This window comes from Halichoerus grypus, chromosome 6, assembly GCF_964656455.1.
Source record: "Halichoerus grypus chromosome 6, mHalGry1.hap1.1, whole genome shotgun sequence".
Lineage (NCBI taxonomy): Eukaryota > Metazoa > Chordata > Mammalia > Carnivora > Phocidae > Halichoerus > Halichoerus grypus.
Genome location: NC_135717.1, coordinates 75,818,066 through 75,830,442, shown reverse-complemented (window position 1 = coordinate 75,830,442; position 12,377 = coordinate 75,818,066). Strand labels below are relative to the sequence as shown.

The following is a 12,377-nucleotide window of genomic DNA, read 5'->3' as shown; positions in this document are numbered from 1 at the left end:
CTTTGCACGCAGCCCTCACAGGAGTGACACTTCAAACAAATCTAATTCATTTTATAGTATTTCTCTTTTTAGAAGGTGAATGACCTTTGTGATTTACAGGGGCACTCTGAGAAATCTCAATGACTGTTTTAGGCATAACATTCTGAAAAAAATTTTTTGTCTACATTTAGGGTCCAATTTTTGGAAGGCAACACCAAAAGTGTTGTCTGAGGCCATCTGGCATTTAAGCGAGGATCATGGAATACCTGAGAAACCAGAGCTGTCTGTTAATGAAACTAACAAAACCTTAGTTCTTTCATAAGTGATGAGCCTTTGTTCTTTGTAGGGTTTTTTCCCTTCAAGCAATCAATAATATATTAAAGTTACCATAAAGTATCAAAAATTATTGTTTTACAGAATCTCTGCTATCCAGTTGGATTACACGGAAAGTAAAAAATAATCTTTCATTTTGGCAGTAAAGGCATCAATGAGTAAACCAAGAAAGCAAGACCATCAAAATAAGCAAACTTTGCCAAAGCTATGACATATTTCATAGCTTCTTTTCAGACTCAGTCATTTAACAGATCCGCAGAAACATGACAATGTTGTTCTCACGAAAAGTGTTTTATAAAATACAGTATTTTTAAAAGTTCATGTTAACAAGCAATAAGCATCAATATTTTCCAATGAATCAACAAATACTTTAAAAATTTCTCAGTTTTAATTTCAAACAGAGAAAATATAATAGATAAACACACTTAATCAAAAGCTTTTGGGGTCCTCAATAATTTTTATGTGTAAAAGAATCTAGAGACAAAAAAGTGTGAGAAATGCTGCTTTGAGGAAAAAAAACAAAACCCTTTTGCTTGAAAATTAAAAGCATATACACAAAGTTTTTATCTGCCATTCGTATTAATTATAACTTTTTTTTTTTTAAGATTTTATTTTTTTTATTTATTTGACAGAGAGAGAGACAGCGAGAGCAGGAACACAAGCAGGGGGAGTGGGAGAGGGAGAAGCAGGCTCCCCACTGAGCAGGGAGCCTGATGTGGGACTCAATCCCAGGACCCTGGAATCATGACCTGAGCCGAAGGCAGACGCTTAACGACTGAGCCACCCAGGCGCCCTTAAGTATAACTTTTAACCAAACTAATTGACTTGTACTTCCCAGAGAACTAGGGGGTTGAGAGCTGTCACACACGAACATTTTAGCAGACTAGCACAACTCCTGAACACAATACATAACACAACTTTCTATAGCCCCCCCACACCCCTTTCATACTTTCTCACATTCATTAATACTAGCCAAAGATAAAGCTTTTTAGTATATTAAAAAAAAAACTTAAAATTATACCTAGTAATCAGTGTTTCAGTATTCTAGGTATACAATGATTACCCATTAACTAGCCCAATTTAATATTATCCGAGGTTTTAGGGTACTTAAGCTTTATCTTCAAATACTGTTAAAATAAAAACACTGTCACAATTTAACTGAATTTATTTGAAAACAAATTTACATTTTTTATAACCTTAAACATTATGTAAGAGTAATGGTCTACCTGTACAAGTTTGGGCATGGTGGGAAGGTAAAATAAAATTTATTATATTGATTTACTGAATGCTGTTACCAAACATAATCAGCATTATATCTAATACTAATAAATCAGAGAAAAGCTTTTTTTTACACTAAATTATTAATTTATTCTCATTTGTCAAAGACTTAATAATGTAAATCTGCATTCTTAAAAAATGCTTGTTTCTGTAAGAATTTTTTTTAAGTCTAGTGCATTTAAATTATTTGGAGTGCAATTTCCTTGGGGCACCTGACTGGCTCAGTCAGTGGAGCACGCGACTCTTAATCTTGCGACTTTGGGGGTAAGAGACTGGGGGGTAGAGATTACCTAAAAAAAAAAAAAATCTTAAAAAAAAAAAAGTGCAATTTCCATATTTTCTGGAAATTTTAGAAATACTTGATGTAGACATTTATTCAAGTCCACAAGGTGATCAGAACAGAGTTTCTCCAACTTAAGACACTTTACAACCTAACTCCCCGATAATTAAAGAAATTTGTTTCACATTTATACAATGAGAGGCAAAGGCCTTTCTGAACTACAGACAGAGAGAGCTTGTGGCATCAATTCTACATCAGCTCCAGGTTGAGAGTAAACATAGATACACGAAGACTTACTGGTTCAGATGTCAGAGTTGTTCTTCCTGGTGGACACAAAATTCTGAACCAAACTGAACTCAAGAGACTAAGGACACAGTAAAGTCCAACAATCCAGCCTCTCTGTCATCCCCCATTCAACAGAGAATCCATTTGTCCATGGTGAGACCACAAAGCCAAATCTTTGATCACTGATGCCACCACTGGGAATAATTGATCTGCATGTGCAAACCAGAAACCAAAACAAAACGAAGTCAGGAGAGAGAGGGAGGGAGACACACACACATTTGGCAAAGTCAAGAAACAAGTTCTGCTTAGCTACTGCCTCTGGCAGGTAAGAAAATACCATGTGAAGGAACCTGGGTGGCTCAGTTGTTAAGTGTCTGCCTTCAGCTCTGGTCATGATCCCAGGGTTCTGGGAACAAGTCCCATGTCAGGCTCCCTGCTCAGCGGAGAGCCTGCTTCTCCCTCTGCCTGCCAATCCCCCTTCGTGTGCTCTCTCTCTCTCAAATAAATAAAATCTTAAAAAAAAAAAAAAAAAAAAATGAAAGAAAGAAAGAAAAGACTATGTGAATCCATTGGGCATGCTTTTCAGTGGATGACCTCCCAAACCGCTAAATAAAAGAAAAAAAAAAAGTGAAACCATGACTTTTGTACAAATTTAAAATGGACATGTGTCCGAGATTTCATTTAGCTCTCTAATTAATGAAGGAACTAATAAGAGGATACAACAGTTTTCTAAACAATGTGGATTTCTAAGGTGCCTGCCAGTTCTCACATCCGCTTTTATGAAAATAAAACCAATAGTGTAGAGCTGTATGAAAAAGTCCTTCCCTTCAAGTGGGGTGAAGTCCAGTTACTTGGGGTGGATAGGGTCAAGGCAGAGCCAGAAAGACAGTCCTGACAACCCTGGGTGGCTCCGACCCAGACTTCCTCCTTTACTCAGTCCCCAATAGGACCTCAATGGCTTCCATAAGCCTCTGACTTCTTCCTTTGGGTTTTGACTCTTACCAGTTTTCCCACGGGCTCTTTCTGACAACTCAAAGCAGGGAGGGTGTTGCCACTCTCACCCAAAACACATTTTGGTAAAAGGTACACTTTCACTCACCCAGCCCAACTGGGTCTACCAGGATTGGAGGAAGCTGGAGTGTAGGATACTGGTCCCTCTCTAAGCTCCCAGCCCCTCATTCTTCCCCACAGACACAGAGGAAAAGTCCTTAGAAATTCAAGTGCTCTGATTCTGTTCCCCCACCTTTCCATCTCAAAGGCATGGGAACCACTGATCTAACCCAATGGTTTTTAACCCTAGCACACAGGAATCAACTGAGAAGCTTTAAAACATACTGAGTTGACATGATCTTACATGTAGAAAAGCCCAAGGAGTCCACTAAAAAAACTACTGGAACTAATAAGTGAGTTCAGCAAGGCTACAGGACGTAAGTATTGCAAGATCAACTGTACTTCTATACATCAGCAATCAACAACCCAAAAATGAAATTAAGAAAGCAATTACCTTTATAACAGCATCAAGAAAAAGAGAACACTTAGGAATACAGTTAACAAAAGTAGCATAAGATTTGTACACTAAAAACTACAAATACTGTTGGAAGAAACTAAAGAGCTAAATAAATGAAAAGCCATGCAATGCTTACAGATTGGGAGAATTATTACGGTTAAGATGGCAATACTCCCCAAAACTGACCTATAGATTTAATGCAATTCCTCTCTGACTCCCAGCTGGCTTTTTTTTTTCCCCCCCAAGAAAATTACAGATGGCTCCTATAATTCATATGGAAATGCAAGGGGCATAGAACAGGCAATCTTGAAAAAGAACAAGGTGGTGGACTCACACTCCCCAATTTCAAAACTTACTACTAAGCTACAGTAATCAAGACAGTGTGGTATTGCAAAGGATAAACATAAGATCAGTGGACTAGCAATGACAGTCCAGAAACAAACTCGAATATTTATGGTTAATCGATCATTGACAAAGGGGGCAAGACCAGGTAAAAAGTTGTCTTTTCAACAAATGGTGCTGGGCCAACTGGGTATCCACAAGCCCCTACCTCACATCATATACAAAAATTAACTCAAAATAGATCATAGAACTAACCCAAGAGCTAAAACTATAAAATTCTTAGAACGCAGGAATAAAACTTCATGACCGTGGGTCAGGCAATGATTTCTTAGATATGACACCACAAAATTAAGTGATATAAGAAAAAACCAGATAAACTGGACTTCTTGAAAATTAACTCCCGGGAACTGGCTGGCTCAGTGGGTAGAGCATGCAACTCTTGATCTCAGGGTTATAAGTTCAAGCCCCATGTTAGGTGTAGAGATTACTTAAAAATAAAATCTTTTTTTTTTTTTAAAGATTTTATTTATTTATTTGATAGAGACAGAGATAGCGAGAGCAGGAACACAAGCAGCGGGAGTGGGAGAGGGTTGTAGAGGAGAGAGGCGAGGACAAAGGCTGAGCTAGACATTTTGGAGTAGCCTCTGGGATGCCTGTCCTTAAGGCTTGCTGTCACCCAATCCCAGGGGCCTGCCAGCCCGCCAGCCCACTGACCTCACAACCCTAACCCTACCCTCTCTCCAGGACAGGGTGAGGAAATACCTGCTGGAAAGTTGAGAAGAGGTTCCAGTCAAGAGCCCTCTACCTCCTCTACAATAGCAGGGCCTGCCTTGATTCCAGGGTCAAGGGGGTGTTGAGCCTCTGCCCTCTCCCCACCCCTGCTACCATACATAGAGGTGTCTGGGCCCAGAAGAAAGTGGAGGGACAGTCCCAAACACAGTGCCCTCCCTCACCAGAAGTCAGCACCTAAAGCTCAGGATTCCCCAGAGGCTGCGGCCTCCTTTCTGTCTCCAAGGAGCTGCCTGCCGGTGCAGAAGCCCCTCCCAGCCCTTCCCATATGGATCTGACTTCCCAGATGGTGATCCATTATAAGTAACACCCTCGCTAATGCTGAGAGGGGCTGCTGGTGCTGTGACTCATTTACCCGGCTGGCCTTCTCCCAAACTGAGGCACACAAATGCCTCAGACCTCAGGCCTGGTTTATTGCTCAGGGGACCAGAGTTACTCAGCCCCAGGTCACTCTCCAGCATTTACTCCCAGGTGGGAACCCTACACCACCTCCCACAGCCTTCCTGATTCAAACCCTATCCCCCGCCCCCCATCTACTACCTCCTCCTCTGCTCCCTTACTCCTGTCATGTCTCCTGCTGTCCCCAAGCCCTAACTGAACACTAGTCCCCCAGACTTCAGCTGGCTCTCCCTGGAAAGACAGATGAAAACCCCAGAAAAGCCCCACACTCCCTAAGTCCCTGGGGCCCAGCAGCTTTTAAGAGGCTCACGCATTCCCAGCCCACAGAGGGATCCTTTAAAGAGGGATAGATACCCGGGTCACAGCTGGCTCTCAACCTGCCATGTGACCTCTCTTTCCCTATTTGTAAAAAGGGCACTCCCTGCCTCATGAGATTCTTACCCTTCACTTTGGCTTGGCCGGGGAGGGGTATGGGGGTGGGGTGCGCATGAGGGTGTGGAGATCCAAGCAGAAGCTCCTGGGACATGGCCCAGTCCTGGACCCAGGGCTTGACCATCCAAACACTTGTCTAAATATGAGCATATACATGAGAAACACCCCACCACTGATGTTTTCACATCTGCAGAATTTCATAGAATTCGCTTGAGAATTAAAATGAGATAGTTATGCAAATGAAAGCAACTACAGATGCACAGATGCCCACTGACAGAAAAACAGCAACACCATTGCTGGCCTCAGATAAAAGCTCAGACAGCCCCACCACCACCACTACGCTACATTTGGCACTCCAAAAACTGGCCGGCCCCTGACCGAGGCCACAGCACTCACTTTCCTAACTCTGAAGAAAGGCACTTTGTTAAGCACAGGAGCCTATCAGCAACTGCAGACCTGCCCCACTGGTCAGCACAGACAGCAGCATGGCAGGAGCTTATTCAGTGTGGGCTTGGGAGCCCGTTCAGACCAGGCAGAAGCCCAGGCACGAAGCTCTGCCAGGATCTCCATGGTGATCCCGACACCCTGGACCCAGAAGGCACACCTCTCTTCACATGTGGCAGCCCCACTTCCATGCAGCCCACATCCTTCCACGAGGGCAGCCGGTCTACCAGGCCACACGGGGCAGTGTCAGTCCAGCCACTCTGGGTGTCTGAACGTAACCAGCCCCCTTTTAAACCTGGTCTGTGACTCAGAGAGGGTGATAAAACTCCACCGCCTGGCACCCGTCTCCAACACCCAACACCAAGCTGATAGGATTACCAACGGGAGAGGTTAGTTTAAAACAAACCACTTCCTCATTTTCTAAGCTGGTGGCTTCTAGGACCCTGGACACAAAAAGCCAACCACGATTTCCATTCGATGGTTGCTTTATGGTTCATCCAGATCATCAAGTCTGCCTTTCATTTGAAACTCCCCCATTTTGACCTCTGCAGGCAGAAAGAGAAGAGGAGGGGAAGGTGGGGAAAGGACTGAACCCCAGGGATGGGAGGCTGGGGAACCTGATGGGCAAAATCCCACCCAGAGGGTCCATGGCACTGCTCCCTGAAGCTTCATCCTGTCCCACGCACATCACTAGCTGCCTGCAGGGGAGGGGAGTCCACAGAAAGGCCACGGCCATTCTCTCTGCTCCTCGCCCCTTCACGTCTGACCAGTGTAGAGGTGCAGAGGTAGATGGGCCAAATTTGGAAAATGGACTAGTGAGTAGCCTGGAAATCCAGGCAGTGTAATATAATACTGAGAGCTGGGACTCTACGGTCTGACTCCCTCAGTTGTGACCGTGGGCAAGTTACTCAATGCTCTCCCATCTGAAGAATAAGGATGATAACCTTGCTTCTGATTACTGTGATGTCCAAATGAGCTAACTAACACACATAAAGTTCTTTACGTGTGTATCTGGCCCACAGTGAGCTCTGTATGTTATCACCATCCTCAATTAGCTGTCTTTTTCAGACCCCTCAGTGGCTTTGGGCAAGGACAGGTATGGTCTGGGAGGTGGCCAGCCAGGTGTGGCAGCCAAGGTGCTGCTAATGGGATCCTATGCATAGGAGGCCCGGTAGGGTAGATAGCTGGCCCCAGGGGGCATCCAGGGCGGCACTGCCCTCCAAAGCCCCAGACTGACAAATGGTCACTAGAGGTACAACCACAGAAAGGACTTCCAATGGCCACAGCTCTAGAGTGAGTCTTCTCAGGAGCTCGGAATCCAGAGCCAGCATCCTGGGTACTACCACCAAGGAACACACAGTCCTTGATCATGATGGTGACCTCCTGTCACAGTCCCTTGCACTAGAGAAAAAGAGAACAGCTCAAATGTCATTCACTGTCCTTCTCAAGCCAAGACTCCTGCCCTGGAAGACTCCATCATCTCATATCTTGCTCCTCCATGTGGCCTCAGCACTCCTGACAGGCCGTTCTCGTTTGCCAATGAGTGAAACCTGCAGTTCCTCCAATGAGTCTCCCCAGGTTGGCTAAGGCTGTGAGCTTCCCTGGGCGAGGCCTCGGAGGAGGGCATGCAATGCCCCTTCCCACCTAGAGACACCTCTTCCCCGCCTAGGCACCCCTCCCCCAGCATTCCTGCACTGCCCTGAGTGCACTTTCCCACCTTATCCAACTGGCAAGATCCTATTCATTCATCAGAGTCCCCTTCAGATGGCCTAACCTCCTCAGACAAAACAAACAGCAACCCACCCCATGTTCCCAAAGCTCTTTGCAACAAACACACTAAAGCCTACGTCCTGATGTATGACAGTAGCCAGTTTGTCTCCATTCCCATGAGACAGCACCCTGTCCCTCATGAACCACACCACATGGGCACTGGGCACCTCAGTACTCAAGGAAGCCCATGAGAAGGCTGCCTTTAAACCCCACTTATGAAGTGCCTCACAAGGCCTCCTGTGGACGCCGACCCTGTACCTCTTCTCTCCCTGGGCAGGAGGGACAGAACACCACATGCCCGGCAGCAATGAAAGGCTTGACATCTATCCTCTTCCCAACAAGGCCTTACTAGAGCTCTGTCCACCTGAACTTTTAAAACCAGAAGTCCCTTTCCCATTTTCCTTCTGGCTCCAAAACCAGACTATCTTCCAGGAACAGTCACTGATGACTTCCAGTGGACACTCAGGGCCCTGGTTCAAGGTCTGTCTCAAGATGGCACAGACCAGGGGTGCCTGGGTGGCTCAGTCGGTTGAGTGTCTGCCTTTGGCTCAGGTTGTGGGATGGAGCCCCCGCTTCCAGCTCCCTGCTCAGTGGGGAGCCTGCTTCTCCCTCTCCCTCTGCTGCTCCTCCTGCTTGTGCTTACACCCAAGCACTCACACTCTGTCAAATAAATAAAATCTTAAAAAAAAAAAAAAAAAAAGGCAGAGACCAAGGCCCAGGAGAGCCTTCCCCAACTCATAGCCTGCCACTTGCCCCAGATGGGTGGAGATGGAATGTGGACAAACCACATCCTTCAGCAGCTTTCCCAGCTCCTTTCTATAGAAAGAGACCAGCTGAGATGCCACCAAGTGAGGCTTGGGCAGACAGATAAGATTTGCAGGAAGGGCAGGCAGGCTTGGCAGTGGAATTAGGTAGTTGCCTGTAAATGTGGGGGCGCTTTGTGCTGGGTTTCTCACCTGCTCCTCAACCCTTTTCAGACCAATCCAATCCCAGAAGGCCTCACCTGTGTTCCTCAAGCTCATCCCCCACTGTCACCACCACTGTCCCTCCACGACCCCAGCAAAATCCCTGCCAGCCCAGCCACTTTGTAGCTGAGGGCTTTAGGGCTCTCCCAGGGTCCCCTGGGGTCACAAAGTCATTCAACAAACTGACTTCTACCACTAGCCAATATATGCATGTAATTTCTAACAGTTCTAAGACGGGCTCTCTGGCCACACTGAGGCAGGGGAAGTAGGGAAAAGTGCCCGAGACCAGAGTCCAAGGTCTGCGTCTGGATTTAGGTTCTGGATCTGGTGCTGAACAGACAGATGTGTGACCTGAACTCGTCTCTTCCCGTCGGTTTTTTCCTCTCAGAGGTTGGACCGGCAGCCGCTAGTCTCACCGTCTTAAGTCCTCAACTCACCACCCCCGCCACCGCACCCCGGCCGAGGCCCCACAAGCCGCCGGCCAAACCCGAAGACTCGCTCGGAGAGGAGACAATAAAGCCATCTCCAGCCTACCCAAGGAGAGGGCCGCTCCGGCCACTAGCCACTGGAGAGAATCCGAGGGCCGCGCGCGGGCCCCGCTCCCGCTCCCCCTGTGTCCCCCTTCCTCCGGGGGGGGGGGAAGCCCTTCCGGCGGTGTCCCCGCCGCGAGGACCCAAGGAGGGGCCCAGGCGGACGGGAGGCGGGGTGAAAGGCTGCCTCGACGCCGGGGGCCGAGGGCCGGCAGGCTCTAACCGCGGGGGCCCACGAGGCGCTCCGGGCGGGGTGGCACCTGGCGGCGGGGCCTCCCCTCCCGCCCTCCGGCTCCCACCCCCGGGCGCAGGCGGTCTGGGACTGTGCCTGGGAGGGTCGGGCCGCCGGCGAGCACTGAGCCATCCCGTCGCCCGTCAGGCAGGGGCTCCTAAGCTTGCAGCTCAGCGCAGACGGCCGCGCGGGGTAGCGGGGGGCTACTCACCCACGCAGCGGCCGTGGCAGCAGGTCGAGAGGCTGGCAGGGGAGCCGGGAGCCGCGCTAGGCGGGCGGGCGGCAAAGTGCCCGGGGCGCGCAGTACGCAGCCGCCGCGCTCCCACTTCCTTTATTTCCCGCCCGCCACGGCCGACCCCGCCCCCGGCCCGCCCCCCGCCGGCGCCTACTGGGAAACCCCCACGCGCGATGCGGGAGCCCGGTCCCTAGAGCCCGGCTGGGGACCGCGACTCCCGCCTGGCAGATCAGCCGAGGATACAGTGGACTTCCACCCTCAGACAGTGGTCCCTATCAAGGTGGCCATCTGGGGAGGTTGGTCACGCATTCCGGCGATGCAGGGATTATTCCTAATGTTCCTTGCTGGGAAGGGCTTTCAGAATCCTCACGAGCTGTTCTTGGAGTAGCCGGGTTGGGGGGCGGGGGTTTGTGATTCCCGGTAATAACCTCATGAAGCCATTCACCAGTGCCTGTGCCCAGATATCGCCACAACGGCACAGCCAAAGCAGAAACACGTGACTCCCAACAAAAGAGAAAAACAATCAGGAAAACAACTTTCTGGAAATCATGACAAAACATATAGGACTATGGAAGTTGCTACACCTGAACAGAGTAGTATAAACTGAACTTTATGTTTTTAAAGATTTTATTTATTTGAGAGAGAGAGAGAGAGCACAAGCAGGGGGAGGGGCAGAGGGAGAAGCCGGTTCTCCCCTGAGCAGGGAGGGAGCCCGATATGAGGCTCAAATCCAGGACTCTGGGATCATGACCTGAGCCACCAAGGCGTCCCTAGAAACTGAATTTTAAAGAAGAAAAAGATTGGAACGAAATACAACCAAAAATCATCACAAGGTTACATTAAAATAATAAAAATCACAGTGATTTTTTTTTTTTACTTCTCGCTTTTTTGTGTTTTCCAATTTTTCTGAAAGAACGGTGGCATTAATTTTACAGTGACTGAAAACGATTATAATGAAAATCACATAATGGAATGGTTTGTTAAATTTAGGTAGCATTATCTGTATTTCAAGTTGATTTCTTTATCAGAGCCGCATGTCCAAGTGATTAAAGTATAAATAGCAAGTAATATTTTGTAAAGGGGCTGTCTCTGAGGTTTCTGGCAGCCAAAGCAAGAGAGGTTAATTTCACGATTCTATAAAGAAAGAATGGAGCATACCAATTTCCACTTCAAGAGTGTCCAACCTTGGGGCGCCTGAGTGGCTCAGTGGTTAAGCGTCTGCCTTCAGCTCGTGATCCCGCAGTCCTGGGATCAAGCCTTATGTCTGGCTCCCTGCTCAGCGGGAAGCCTGCTTCTCCCTTGCCCACTCCCCCTGCTTGTGTTCCCTCTCTCACTGTGTCTTTCCCTGTCAAATAAATAAAATCTTTAAAAAAAATAAAAAGAGTGTCCAACCTTAACTTGCACCTAACTGTAAATTAAATTTCTGGTTTTTGTGTGCAGCTTAACTTGGCTCTGAAAGAGGTGTCAAAGGGGACAATCTAGAAATTTTGAGCAAGAACAGATTCATTCCAATAAATAAATTTCCTGGGGCGCCTGGGTGGCTCAGTCGTTAAGCGTCTGCCTTTGGCTCAGGTCATGATCCCGGGGTCCTGGGATCGAGCCCCGCATCGGGCTCCCTGCTCGGCGGGGAGCCTGCTTCTCCCTCTCCCACTCCCCTTGCTTGTGTTCCCCCTCTGGCTGTGTCTCTCTGTTAAATAAATGAATAAAATCTTTAAAAAAAATAAATAAATATATTTCCTCCAAGGATGACCTCTTTGAAAGGGGCACAGGATGCGTGAGATCAGAGTACAAATGACACATGGGTAGTCCCAGCTCGACACTCTCTCCCTGGGGAGGCAGATGCAGTGCATGCTGGAGTCAGAGGGGGCAGAGGCTGTGTGCCGCACCCGGGACAGACGCTCTTCATTTGGGCACAGAGTCTGGCCTACCTAAGCTGTAAGTCACTTCTGGCACCAGTACGTTTCTAGGACTATAAATGTGTTTCTCATACTGTATGTGGACCAACCAGGCTATATCATGCTCCCCAAGGAGGAGTTCCCCAGTGCAAACTTCTCATCAGGAGTTGTTTAACTTCTAACCCTATGCAAATAACTAGTAATCCTTCCCATCTCAACACTACTCAACTCTCCTGATTGCTCAGCACTTCTGATTGCTAAACTTTGAATAATGGATGATATACTTCTCTGTCTCCCTACACAGGACTCTAAACATGATTTCATTTTTTCCATGCCTCCAGCCACCTTCTCTAGCATGGCCTCCTGTCCTGTAAAACGGTGCTCTGGCTCTGGGCAGCACTCTCGGGTTCCATCTCCAGAAGATGCGTGTCTGCTCACTGATCCATGCATCCCCAAATATGGTGGTCACAGCAGTGCTGCCATGAACATTCTCCTACCAGTCTTTTTGTGTACATATGTTTTCAATTCTCTTGAGTATAATACCTAGGAGTGGCACTGCTGGGTCATAGGGTGAGGAATGTTCAACTGTATTACCAACAGCCAGTTTTTCAAAGTGGCTGTAGCCTCTTGCACTTCCACCAGCAGCGTGTGAGCATCCCAGCAGCCCCACGAATCCCTGTGT

At 47.8% G+C, this 12,377-nt stretch overlaps 1 protein-coding gene across 1 annotated transcript in view; it reads right to left on the bottom strand.

Moving 5' to 3' along the window:
• Nucleotides 1-9,908, bottom strand: part of BID (BH3 interacting domain death agonist) — a 41,305-nt gene extending 31,397 nt beyond the window's left edge. The window contains exon 1 of the mRNA XM_036102506.2: nucleotides 9,777-9,908. The gene's annotated coding sequence lies outside the window, so the exon portion shown is untranslated. The remainder of the gene's footprint in view (nucleotides 1-9,776) is intronic.
• Between the last annotated feature and the right edge of the window lie 2,469 nt (nucleotides 9,909-12,377).